Source organism: Vombatus ursinus, unplaced genomic scaffold, assembly GCF_900497805.2.
Source record: "Vombatus ursinus unplaced genomic scaffold, bare-nosed wombat genome assembly UNPS02014789.1, whole genome shotgun sequence".
In the NCBI taxonomy this organism is placed as follows: Eukaryota; Metazoa; Chordata; class Mammalia; order Diprotodontia; family Vombatidae; genus Vombatus; species Vombatus ursinus.
In genome coordinates this window covers 16,279,287-16,291,913 of record NW_020954567.1, presented here as the reverse complement: position 1 = coordinate 16,291,913, position 12,627 = coordinate 16,279,287, and the positions used below count along the sequence as shown (strand labels likewise).

Sequence of the window (12,627 nt, the reverse complement as noted above, 5' to 3'; positions counted from 1 at the left end):
CACTTCTGTACTCTTCTTTTTCGTCACTTGGATGAACCAGTCTATCTGGGTGGGCTTTGTGGTCAGTGACTCCAGTGTTTCCCATTGCTTTTCCTCCCTTCCGCTCCACTCCTGATTCATTCAGATTTGGCCTTTCATATTGGTTTTGTCTTCACTATTGCAATTCCCTACTCCAAACTCTTCAGGGACTTGGGAAGTTTTTGATTTATTGAAGAGAGTCTGATCATTTTCATTGTATGCTGATGACAACTACCCATCAACATCTCATCCAAAGAATCACTGGACAAAGTCCAGTTGACTTTCAAGTAGGTGGTAAGATAAAGAGTGTCTCTACATTTTGCTAAAGCACCTAGGATTTGCAAAACACAGTGCAGTATAGTAGGCACTATACTACTCAATTGGGAGTCAGGAAAGATCTAGTTTAGAATTCTGCCTCTGACCCAGCTTTGCTGTGCGATCATGGGCAAGTCATATAACCTCTATAAGTCTTGGTTTATTCATCTGTAAAATGGGAAGAACAATACCCACAGTACCAGGACTATAGTGTCCAGCAAATGAGAAAATGTATGTCAAAATGCTTTTGTAACCCTTAGAGTACCCTATAAATGTCAGCTATTTTTTGATCACATCTATAATTTCATTCATGTAGGGAAATTTGCATAAGGAAACCAATGCAGATCAGCATCTGCTCAACAAATTATAGTCTTAGATGCTTAAATTCTTAAAAGTAAGACCTCTTGGTCCCTTTAAAATACAATTTGATTTACAAACTAAACACGAACCCATTTTTCTTCCATTTATTCAATAAATAATTTATTAAGCCATATGCTGGGTGCTATGGTAGACACCTGGGGTATAGAAACACAAAATGAAACAGGCCATGGCCTCAAGAAACTTACATTCCATTGCATACATATAACTAAATACAAAATATTCTAAGTCAATAAAAATTAAGTGGGTTGGCTACCAAGAGGAATCAGGAAAGGTCTCACATAGGTGGTAGCAGGTGGCACATGAGGGTAAGCTTTGACTAGGACCAGGGATCAGAACATCTTAAGGGGAGGAGGGAGAGAGTACATCTCAGGCATGGGATGCAGCTTACGCAAAAGCACAAAGATAGAGACAGACGGAAGTCACTGTAGGATGAAAATGGCCTGAATTGCTTGGAGAGTAGCCTGGGCTACTAGGAGGTTCAGTGATTGTCTCAGAATCACAAAGTCATCAGGTGACAGAAATGAGACCTGAACGCAGGCCTCCCTGTCTCCAGGGCCTGCTCTCTACCCACTGCACCAGACTGCCTTTCTAGCTATTATTAAGAAATTAAAAATGGCGTAATCTCTATCTGCAAGGGCCTTACAATCTAGCAGCGTATCAAGACTGTATGCAACCGAGGTTAGAATCTAAAAAGTACATTATAGAGGTAAAATTGAAAAGGTTAAAAGACTGGGGAGAAAGTGAAAATGCTCGGTGAGGGGAGGAAATTAGGAAAAGCTTCATAGTGGTAACAGCAGGGCTATAAAGCATCAAAGGAGGTTGGGGAATCCATTCCAGACACAAGAAACAAACAGCTTGTACAAATGCAATTCCTGATTTCTTTTTAAACCTTCCCCCCCACCAACCCATTTATGTACACTTTACTCCTTGCAGAGGTGAGAGTGTCCTATGGGGAAAAAACCAAACCAAACCAAACTAAACCACAGGATCTGGAATCAGAAGACATGATTGCAGTCCCGGCTCCATCACTTCCCAGTCTGTGACCTAGGGCAGGTACTTTAGGGTTTCTGGGTTTGTTTCTTCATCTGTAAAATGAGGAAGTTGGACTAACTGACCTTTAAGATTCCTTCTAGCTCTCTGTATATATTCCCGTAATCCACAGAATTAGATCAGGCCATCCGTCTGCTTGTTCCATTTCAAATCTAAAATTCTATGATTTTCTGCTTATGCTTGGTAGCCTTCTAGCTATATTTAGGACGCTTTACTTTTCTCAAGTATCTCAGCGTCACGTTGTTTGTAGGAAAGAGTTTAAAGTGGGATGGATGGCAAAGCGGGAATATAGATGTTGGGCTTACAGCCTTGTGGGAATTGGTCAGATGAAGATGGATCAGGTTCCAAAGAGGCCCTTGAGGGCACTCAGTTTTAATATTATTAAACTTTTATGCAACACCCACAATGTGACAGGTATATGAGAGAGAGAGAGACAGATTAAGGGAGAGGGTGATGCAATGTGAGCTTCCAACAAAATTGTGACATCTGTCTTCATTTTCCCCTTCAACTGATCTTTCTATGACTTCCTCCCATTTTGCAGAGACCCCCACCTGCATTCTCCAACACACAACCTTCTGCTATGTATCCATACTGTATTATTCGCTGCCTCAGGTTCTTATGGTGACAACCTGGACTTGGTCTATTTTCCAGGGCAGTAATCCATGCTGGTTTTCTCCATGACCTCTTCCTCCATGAGTACTTACTAACTTGTCTTGTGTATCATTTCCTCAATGTATAAACACACTGCTTTCTATTAGGGAACTAATAAATGTGGTTAATATTAATTTCTTCCCTACACCTCCTCCCTCCGTTACCCTCATATTTGCATTTTATCAGGGTCCTTCCAAAGCCAATACTGAGGTGGGGTGGATTTTTGTTGGGTAGATCTCTTTGTACTCCTCAAATTAAAGGATACTAAAGTCTCATACCTTTGGCATCAAGCAATAGGCTCAATTATAATAATGGTCTTGGCAACAGTGAGCAAAGTGTTTTTTTCTTTGAGGTCCCCAAGGATTTTCTTTAGCTTTAGGTGTCCCTCTTGACAAAAACAAACAAACAAACAAACAAACAAACAAACAAACAAACAACAACAACAACAAAAACCTTGGATTCGGTTGCAATATGTTGGTCATCACCTTACTACAAGAAAGGGCTGCCAGATTCTAATATGGAGAGAAACTTAAAAGTAATGTAACATATTTGATGAATTCACTCTAGAACTTAGAGTTGTAGCCAATGGAGTTACGGCCCCAGAAGTGAGGAAAAAATGAGTTCATATGCCCTACCCTTGACATTTATCAGATTTGAGATTATTGGCAAATTATATAGTCTCTTAGTCTATATCTCTTCATTTGTAAAATGGTGGTGATAGTAATACTCATAGTACCTAGGTTCTACATAGGCTGTGAGAATGGTCATATGATATAATATATGTAAAATTCCTTGTCAACTTCAAAATGCTATCAACATGTCCATTATTGTTACTATTAACCTGTATAAACTAAGTAGTCTCGTTACCTTATTCAAGGTCATTCCCAACATGCAGTCTGTACATATGATGCATGTATTTGTGTACCTACATTCAAATTGGGCCTAAATAGGTTATAACAGAAAATTCTACTCATAGTTATTTTAGCTGCTTGCCAAAGGGTCTTTATTGGCTTCTGCACCCTTAGACCTCTAGTCATTGTTCTCATAGAAGGAAAAAATTGGCTCCTGGCGCTAGCATGTAATGAATTGTTTGCTCTTCCTCAAAGAGATATGCACTATCGACCAGGGCTCAGTGTGTAGCATTCAGCAGCTGTGTCTCACCCTGGTGAGCTTTCCTCTTTATAGAACACAAGTTAAAAAAGTGAGAACCTTCATTCTTTAGCACCACAACTCAATTCCAATTGTGCCTCATCCCCAAAACTACCAAAAAACAAGCTTCGCCAAAAAGCAATGGTTTTCCTTAGTGATTTACATTTTATCCACTTCTTATCTACTCTTGAAGACAAACTTTCAAGGGAAAGAGGAGGGAACATTCTAGGTGAAACATTCACACCTGGCTTCAAGAATTGTCATCTTGGAGCAGCTAGGTGGCACAGTAGATAGAGCACCCTGGATTCAGGAGGACCTGAGTTGAAATCCAGCCTTAGACACATAACACTTATTAGCTGTGTGACCCTGGGCAAGTCACTTAACCCCATTGCCTAGCTAAACAAACAAACAAAAAAAGAATTGTCATTCTTTGAGGTATGAGTCCCCCAAAAGAATTCTCTTGGTAATTTTCATTCTCAAATAGAAGGTCACAAAGATCACAAGGAAGAAACTAGACTTCCTTAGGCCTTTCCTGATTAATCCTGAAGCTTCCCTCCCCACCCCTACTGAAGCTTCCTTTGCATTTATAGGATGTGCCAAAAGTGTTAGTGTAGTTTTACTCTTTAATAGCTTAAACTACACTAACACTTTTGGCTACACCTTGTGTTTAACATGTGTACTTTAAATGTGTGTGTGTGTGTGTGTGTGTGTGTGTGTGTGGTAGAATGTCTCTATACATATATATTATATAACATAGCATATACAATGTATAATATATAATAGGAGAGAGAGAAAGTGAAGGAGGAGAGAGAGAGACAGAAACAGAGAGAGTCTATGAGGGCAGGGGATTTTTTTTTTAATTTTTGTATCTTAGGTACTGAGTATAGATCCTGACACATTCTTGTTTGATTGAACAATATAGTGAGCAATGGGAAACAGCGTGGTATTGAATGAGTACTGGATCTGCCACTTTAGTGACTTTGGGCCAATCACTTAAATCTGGGCCTCAGTTCTCTCATCAGTCAAATATGGACGATGAGGTGAGATGGCTCTTAAGGTCTCTTGCTCCAAGTCTATAATCAAATACACTTATTCTTCAACATCCATTATTGCTTCTCCAGATTTCAGGTGACCCCGTCAAAAACAGAGTTTTGAACTCAAGCTTGAAGACATGCCAGAAAGGTTAGTCATCTAAGGTACATCACTCAGCTTCAGGAGGGTGAAATTGCCTAAATTTCCATATGTCATAGTTTTCTGAGCTTTCTAGCCTCCATTGTTCAGTATCTTTTGTCTTCTACATCATCACCATTTTGTAGGAACTAGTACTTGAAACTAGAAGGCAGCAGAGCACCCATCTTGTCCCACACAACTTTTGGGTTCATCCAAAACTTCACAGGAATGGGAAAACACAACAGTCTTAATCTCTCTCTTGGTTCTACTTCTGACTCTCTGGACCACCATGCCTCACCTGCTTTCTCATCGTATAAATTCCCTCACCCTGGAACATCCCTCCACCTCAAGTTCCCCTACTCCCATTGGTAAGTTCCTTCCCAGATCTCCATGTTGAGAAAGGGCGCTGATTAGCCATCCTGTATTCTTCTCTCTGCTCTTCATCCGACTCTCTGGAATTTACCACCATGACCCTATCTAGGAACCAGCCCCTCCTGTTGTGCTCTCCCCCATTAAATTATAAGCTCCTTGGAGGGAAGGGACTGTCCTTCTTTTGCCTGACTTCATACTCTCAGTGGTTAGCACAGTGCCTGGCACAATAAATGTTTGTTGACTGATAACTGTCCATAGATCCTTTAGTGGCAGAGGAAACATATAAGGGAAACTCAAGGATTGAGTGATGAAAATTCCAAGCCATGACACTGTAAGACTCAACCCCAAATATAGTAAAGTGATTCTTTATATATTAGAAAAAACATCTAGAGCCCTTCCTATACTACCCATTAATAATACAGTATTCTTTCCTCAAACTTCCTAAAGCTATCTGCTCCTTTGTACCCATCACCACATTCTATGTTGAATTACACTTAGCTGTGCATATGTTATATCTCCTCCTCCTCTTTCCTCCCCTCCATATAGAATGCAAGCCCCTCTAGGGCATGTAGGGCAGCTAGATGGCACAGTGGATAGAGCACCAGACCTACAGTCAGGAAGACTTGAGGTCAAATATGACCTCAGACACCTACTAGCCATGGGACCCTGGACAAGTCACTTCACCCTGTTTGCCTCAGTTTTCTCATCTGTAAAATGAGCTGGAGAAGAAAATGGCAAACCACTCCATCTTTGCCAAGAAAGCCCCACTTAGAGTCATGAAGAGTTGTACACGACTGAAAATGACTGAACAACAATGAAGGCAGGTACTGAGCCATTTTTTTTTCTTGGTATCCCCAGTGCCTCTCAGAGTGCCTTTCCCACAGTAGGCTCATGGGATCATAGAACTAAGAGGGACTTTAAAGGTTATCTAATTGAACCTCTTCAATTCCAGTTAAAAACAGCAGCTGAAGCAAAATAAGATCACCAAAAAATGAGCTATGCATTAAAAAAAATAATAATAAAAAGGCAGCATGGTCCAGCATGGGTGAGGCAGTTACGACATCCAGACTGGAGCTTCCCATTTTGTTGACGACTGACTCTGTGTATCACCTGGAATAAGCCATTTAACCTTTTTGTATCTCTCTTTGCCATCCCCTTCAATTTCATAAATGAGGAAACTAAGGCACGGACAAGCAATTCTATTTGTTCAAGGTCATATAGGTAAGAAATGACAGAGCTACCATTTTAAATCCAGTCCATGACTCCTATGCTAGGACTAGTGCTCAATGGTCATCAGCTGCACCAACTATCGACGTCAAACCTGGCCATCTGTGTCACACTTTTCATCAACTGCTGAGTGAGGGAATTGAGGAGAAGGACTTAGTTGTCAAGAACCTAACTGAACAAATAAAAAAGCTGAGGTTTCCACCTTTGTGGCTAAATATAGAGCAGGAGGCTTCCTAGCCTTGACAGGGAAGGGGCCATTAGAAGACAGTAGGTTTTAGTGAAGATTTTCAGTAAAATGTAAATAACCTATGAGTACCTGCCTCCAGGAAAGTGAGTAGGGATGAGAAAGTAAAATGGGTGGGACTTTGGACACTAGGTTTTTCTCCATATGAAGAAATTTACAACCTATGTGACTTTGGACAAGTTACATATCTCATTAATATTCATACTGGCTACAAGCCCCCAATCTATAGTGGAAGGGGGCACCCAAGGAATCAGAGATACATGCAAAAGGAATATTCCAATGCCAAAAATCAAATGAGGAGTAATGCGGAGAATGTGATGGTTTTATCAGCCCTCTCAAAGCATGACCTTTCCTTTGACAGATAAGGTCTACTTGTCATAGTTCTGCTGTTGACCATAAGATAAGGGGAAGGCCAAATATTGCCTCCACTGTATGTGTTCGTGGCCCTTGGCTGTGCCTCAGAGCTGCCCCTCATACTAGGAATGATTTTATCCTCTCCAGATTAGCTTGAAAAAGGCCTGAATCACAGTACCTAGTAGTAAGGCTGCCGGCAAGACAGCACAACCTCCCCCCACCCCCACTCCACCCTCCCTCTACTCCAGTGTGATTTCAATAAGGAATGTTTTATTTAAAAGGGAAAGGAGGAGGGGAGGTAAGAGGTTATACACAGAGACACACTCAAGAATTTTAAGACTGAAAACTCCTCAGTGCTAAATAACTCAGAGTTTTGTCATTCTATAGGGTTTAAAGGCATACTAGGAAGGAAATATTTGGGGGAAAATGAGATCCAGTCCAAAAAGTCTCCAATTTCAATTAGATAGGATGACTTATAATGATGCCTTTAAAATCTAGGTGGTACTTTATCAGTTGATAACAATTCCCATGACATTTCCTAATGTGAAATTGGTGAATCATCTGAATTTCATCGGGATTTTGTTTGTTTGTTTGCCCTCACACATGGGCCATTGGCCAGAAAAGGTGGAAAAGGCCAAAGTTCAGTATTCCAGGGAACAGTACAGCCTCTAGAAGAAGGGGAAATTCTTAATTGTTTAGTGTTATGGTATATCATGTAATTTTTTTGTGTGTCCCTTTTGTGTGTGAAGTCAATGGAACTCTTCTTAGAATTAATATTTTTAAATGTATAATATAAAAGATAAAGGATTACAAAGGAAACCAATTATAATCCTACTATTAATAATAGTTAGCATTTATAAAGTGCTTTACAGTTTACAAAGTATGCTACAAATATTAACTAATTTAATCCTCACACTGACTCTAGGAGATAGATGCTATTATTATCTCCATTTTACAGATGAGGAAACTGAGGCAATTATAACAAAATACAGCTTTAAAAATTTTTTCGAAAAGAGCCCCTCCTCTAAATTATCTTATCTAGGCCTCAGGACTGCTTCCTCCAGGTCGACCTATCATTGAAATTCAGTTGCTACTTTATTGTCAGGATCTGAAGGGTAGGAGGAGGGTTGGAAGGGACAGAACTATTCTGGAGACATCTGACCTCCTTCTCTTTATTACCAATTACAGCTACTCTCCCTCTTGTTATATTCTCCTCTGTCCAAATCCTAACCATTTTCCAAAGTATAAAACAGATCCTGCCCTTCCTCGGCATCCCTGGATCTCCTTCCCATCCCACCAATTGAAAGTTATGTCTTCCTTTTCTCAAGTCATGTTTATTGTCAGTCCTGTATAGTCCAGTAGCTACTTTTGTATGATTTAGAATTTACACTGTTATCATTACTTAACATCTCTGTTTTACAGTTTTCCCCAACTGTAAGCTCCCAGAGGGCAAGCAAGGGATTCCATCTTTGTAAGCTTTGTAGTACCAAACAAGTATTTGTTGGTTTCATTAACTCCCTAACACAAACTTGTGTTCAATTGTTACCTCCAATTCCAGTTAAAAATAGCAGCTGAAGCTGCTTGTTTTGATAAGATCACCAAAAAATGAGCTATGCATTAAAAAAAATGATAATAAAAAGGCAACATGGTCTGGCATGGGCGAGAGAGTTATGACACCCAGACTGGAGCTTCCCATTTTGCTGAAGAATGACTCTGTGTATCACCTGGAACAAGTCATTTAACCTTTTTGTGTCTCTCTCTGCCATCCCCTCTCCCAAATTGTAAGGCGTAGACTTAATGTAAGCTCTGGCTCTACCTCACAGGACAATCAAAGATAAATGAGACAATAAGCTCGTGTGAGTATTAAGCTCTGTAAAGTACTCTCAGCTCTTCGAGAAAGATGCCATCATGCAATTTATACAGGGGCCATTATTATTTAAGAGAAATAGTTGAATCACCAAAACCAAAGAGCACAGTGTGGGGAGGGGGGGGGCGGTGGTGATGGTGCTAGATGGGGGCAGAAGGGGATGTGGTAAGGACAAGACAGGGCACCAACCCAGAAAGCTCCATCCTAAGCATCTCAAGTCAGCAGAAAGTGTCCAGGCAGGTGTCTCAACTCCCTCATGATAATCTCTTGTTTGTGAGCTGGGGAGTGATTCTGGAGCACTCTCTCAGAGGGGCTCTTTTGTATGTGCTAGTCCCAGAGGGATTGCCTGTGCCTGGGGAGAAGTTATCAGGAAGAAGTAGATGACGGCAGGGCTGGCTCTGGAACCATATATTCTTTACCCTCTGGCCATACTCTGTAAACAACCTGTTGGGAAGCCAGATGGGGGCCTTCTGAGGAGGGTCTCCAGGGCAGGGTACTGGATGGTCACTAGCGCCCCAGGCAGACAGTCAGAAACCCTGTGAGGGAGCTTCAGGACTATCCCCTCTATAGCCTCTCCTCTCCTCCCCAACTCTGACTTCATGCCTGCCTGCTTGGCTTTGCTGGCCACATTTGCAGCACCAGTCACTTCATTCTTCAAAGCACCCCATCTCAATTCTGGAGAGGGGAGACTGTTCAGGGACTATTGAGACCTCCTCACTGTTGCAGCTGCTGGGTACCAAGCCGTCAGACCCTCTGGAGCAAGCTGAACTCCACTGGGAAAAATCCACATTCCCGAATCTGCTTCCCTCCTCCCCAACATTTCACAGAAGCCATTCCCTGCCCCCTTGCCCTCTCTCTCCATGGCCACTCTGTAAGGCAGAAAAGCGTGTGCTCTGCTGCACAGAAGAAAGCAGTTATGGGTATTGACAGGATTTCAGGACCATCCTGGTAGAATTGCCCAGTTCCACACCTGGTGCTACAAGACAACTTATTCAGGTTGAGAGAGAACTCAGAATGCTTCTGGCTATATAAATAAATAACAAACATGCAACAACAACCCCTCAAGGAGGGCCATCTTCAGCTTCTGATCCAAAAGAACCTACTTAAGCATCACTCTCCCAGTTTCTGACGTCATCAGTCTGGAACCCCTTCCCCCATTTCCCTTCCCCCTTTCAAGGAAATTCTACAAACTACTACCCAGCTGCTGGGTTGGTCACTAAAGGCATTGTATGCCCTCGGGTAGTATATTCAAGGAGTGGACACACTTGGATGTGCACATGTGGAGAAAGACAGCTGCATAAGCATTCCACTTCCCAATACACCTTCTCTCTTCCTTATTGGTTTATGCTGACATAACACTGTCCCCAATACAGAAGGCCTTGAGTACACAGCTACAAGGGCAGCCTTTGATAATTACTACCTTTTTCGAAAAAAAAAAATCATTTGTTAATTTCCAGGGCACCTGGCTCCCTGGGCTAGGGATAGCATACACAGAGTTCTTTACAGAGGGGTCTGTTCAAGCATGTTAATAGTGCATTAGCTTGATTGTTAGTTAATATTTGGCTTAAGTCTATATACTCTGGATAAATATATACCACACAGAGGGCTGACTGAAGAGAACTCCTCTGGGCTCACAAGTTCATGTTCTCACTGAACAATTCAGTCATCTCCGACTAGCCCTGTGTGTTGCCCAAGCATATTCTGTAGCCAGCATGCTCTTTCCATACCCAGCACTTTGTGTCTGTATGCATGCCGTTATGTGCCCAGAAGACCATGCATGAAAGTAACATGCAAATAAATATATGAATATCATTACAAGAATGAAGAGGGCTGCTAGATCCTAGAATGAATACAGTATTTCTCTCAGAACAGCAGAGCTGCTTGCCTCAGTCTCCGGTGCTTTGCCTGGTTTAACTCAATCAGCGGGACTTCCACCACCACCCCTAGGGAGAAGAATTGCTCTCTAATAAGGTTCCCTCTTCAGATTTTTTCCTCTGGCGTATGAATGTGGAAGACAGTAAGGGAGGCAGAGGGAGGGAGGCATAGACAGACACTGTACAGACGTACTAGGTAGCTGTATGAACCGTAGGAATGGAGATCGCTTGTGTCTAATCTATGTTCTATTTATCCCATGCAGAGTATGCCATGGACCAAGAACAGGCAAATAGACCTAGTCATCCCCCACGATTACTCAGTAAGATGGGATTCACTGAAGCTAATGAGAGTTGCTCTAACTTTGAAGACTTACCCCAGGCAATAATAACAGTTCAGGAAGAATGCCCAGGGATCTGGCTGCCCATGGAGCAGCAGCGGTAGAAAAACTAGATCTAGTTCAAACCAGGAAGCCTTCAGCCCAGCTCAAAACAGGACAGGAGAAAGCTAAGAGACCAAGAAGAACGGAATTATCCCCTCTGGCTGCAACTGTTTGCAAATGCCCAAAGCAGATTGCTTTCGGGGAGCAATTAGCCCCTTTATCAGTCAACACATACACATGCAACCAACCTTCCCCAGCAAAACACCACCAGAAAACCATTCAATACAATACTCTCTTAGTTACCTTGAAACCTTGCAAGAGACTTCCTTGCTGTATCAGCTGCTGCCAAGCCCCAGAGCGTCTGAGAGGAGATTCCTAACAGATTCCAGGGTTTTTTCAGCACCGACCACATCTCCAGTGGCAGCTTTCCAAAGTTTTTATTTCATGATTTCACGTGCTTCCCCCCTCTCCCCATATTTGGAGGGAATGCGAATGCCTTCCTTTCAGAATGGGAGAGAGCACAGATACCCCTTCCAAATGCTGTCTTCCCTGTGCTGCTGGTGCTGCTATACCTCTCGCCTGTTCTCTTCCAGCCGAACACCAAGAACTCCGGTAACCCAAAGCATGATTGAGAAGTGCTTCTGGATTGGATCAGGAGGGTGAAGACAGGACGGAAAAAGCAAGGACAGCACAGAGCCAGCCCCTTGGGGAGTCCCAAGTCCCTCTGCAGAGGAGAAATCCAGGACCTAGTCTTCTTTTCCCACTCTAAAAAGACTCGCACTCCTTCTCCTCTCAATCAGTGCTTTTCACTTGGAGAAAGGCAAGTCCACAGTCTTTCAGCCGAGATCATGCTGCTAGTTGATTTGTTCCTGCCTTCTCTACACACAGCAGGTGCGCCCACGTAGGTGGACTAACTAGTAGAGAGGTCCCTCCGGCTCGAGGCACAACTAAACGAGGAGCCGGTTATTCTCAGCTATTTGATTCCAAGGCTGTCTGTAGCCCTGTGTTCCCATGCTCTAACTCGGTACTCCGTACCTAGGCAGTGTCACCTGCAGACTCAGGCACCAGATGAGTGTCTTAAGATAACAATGCTGCCCTGCCTGCCTCCCTCTCTCTTCCTTATGCACGGAGGTTGGCAGCCAATGAGATCCGTGGTCATACTCCCTCCAGTTGCCTATTGGCTAGCCAGCTTTGCAGGTGGGAGGGCTCTGGCTCTTACCGGCTGCCTCCTTTGGGTAGCTAGTAGGCTGGGGTAAGAGCTCAGTTAACCCTCCCAGATTTGCAGCAAGGACTTTCCAGTTTGGTGGAAAGAGTGATGGACAGATGCCTGACTCGAGGTTGGGGTGGTGTAGCGAGATTGGGGCAAAAGAGGTGGAGTCTAAAAAAGAAGCAATTCAATGTGCCCAAATCTTCTTAGAGTTGCAGCAACGCCTTGGTCACACTTCTGTTGTTGTTAACTTGAACTCCTGCAGACAGAGGTCCGTTTCTTACTTAGAGGGTGGAGATGGGCCATGCAACTATTTTCTCTCTCTTTTTTCTCCTCTTGCTCCTGAAATATCTGAACGTATTTACTGT

At 42.7% G+C, this 12,627-nt stretch overlaps 1 protein-coding gene across 1 annotated transcript in view; it reads right to left on the bottom strand.

Annotated features, from left to right (window-relative positions):
- The window catches only part of BRINP2 (BMP/retinoic acid inducible neural specific 2), a 141,119-nt gene extending 129,016 nt beyond the window's left edge, over positions 1 to 12,103 (bottom strand). Inside the window, exon 1 of the mRNA XM_027868350.1 lies at positions 11,356 to 12,103. The gene's annotated coding sequence lies outside the window, so the exon portion shown is untranslated. The remainder of the gene's footprint in view (positions 1 to 11,355) is intronic.
- Positions 12,104 to 12,627: the final 524 nt, after the last annotated feature.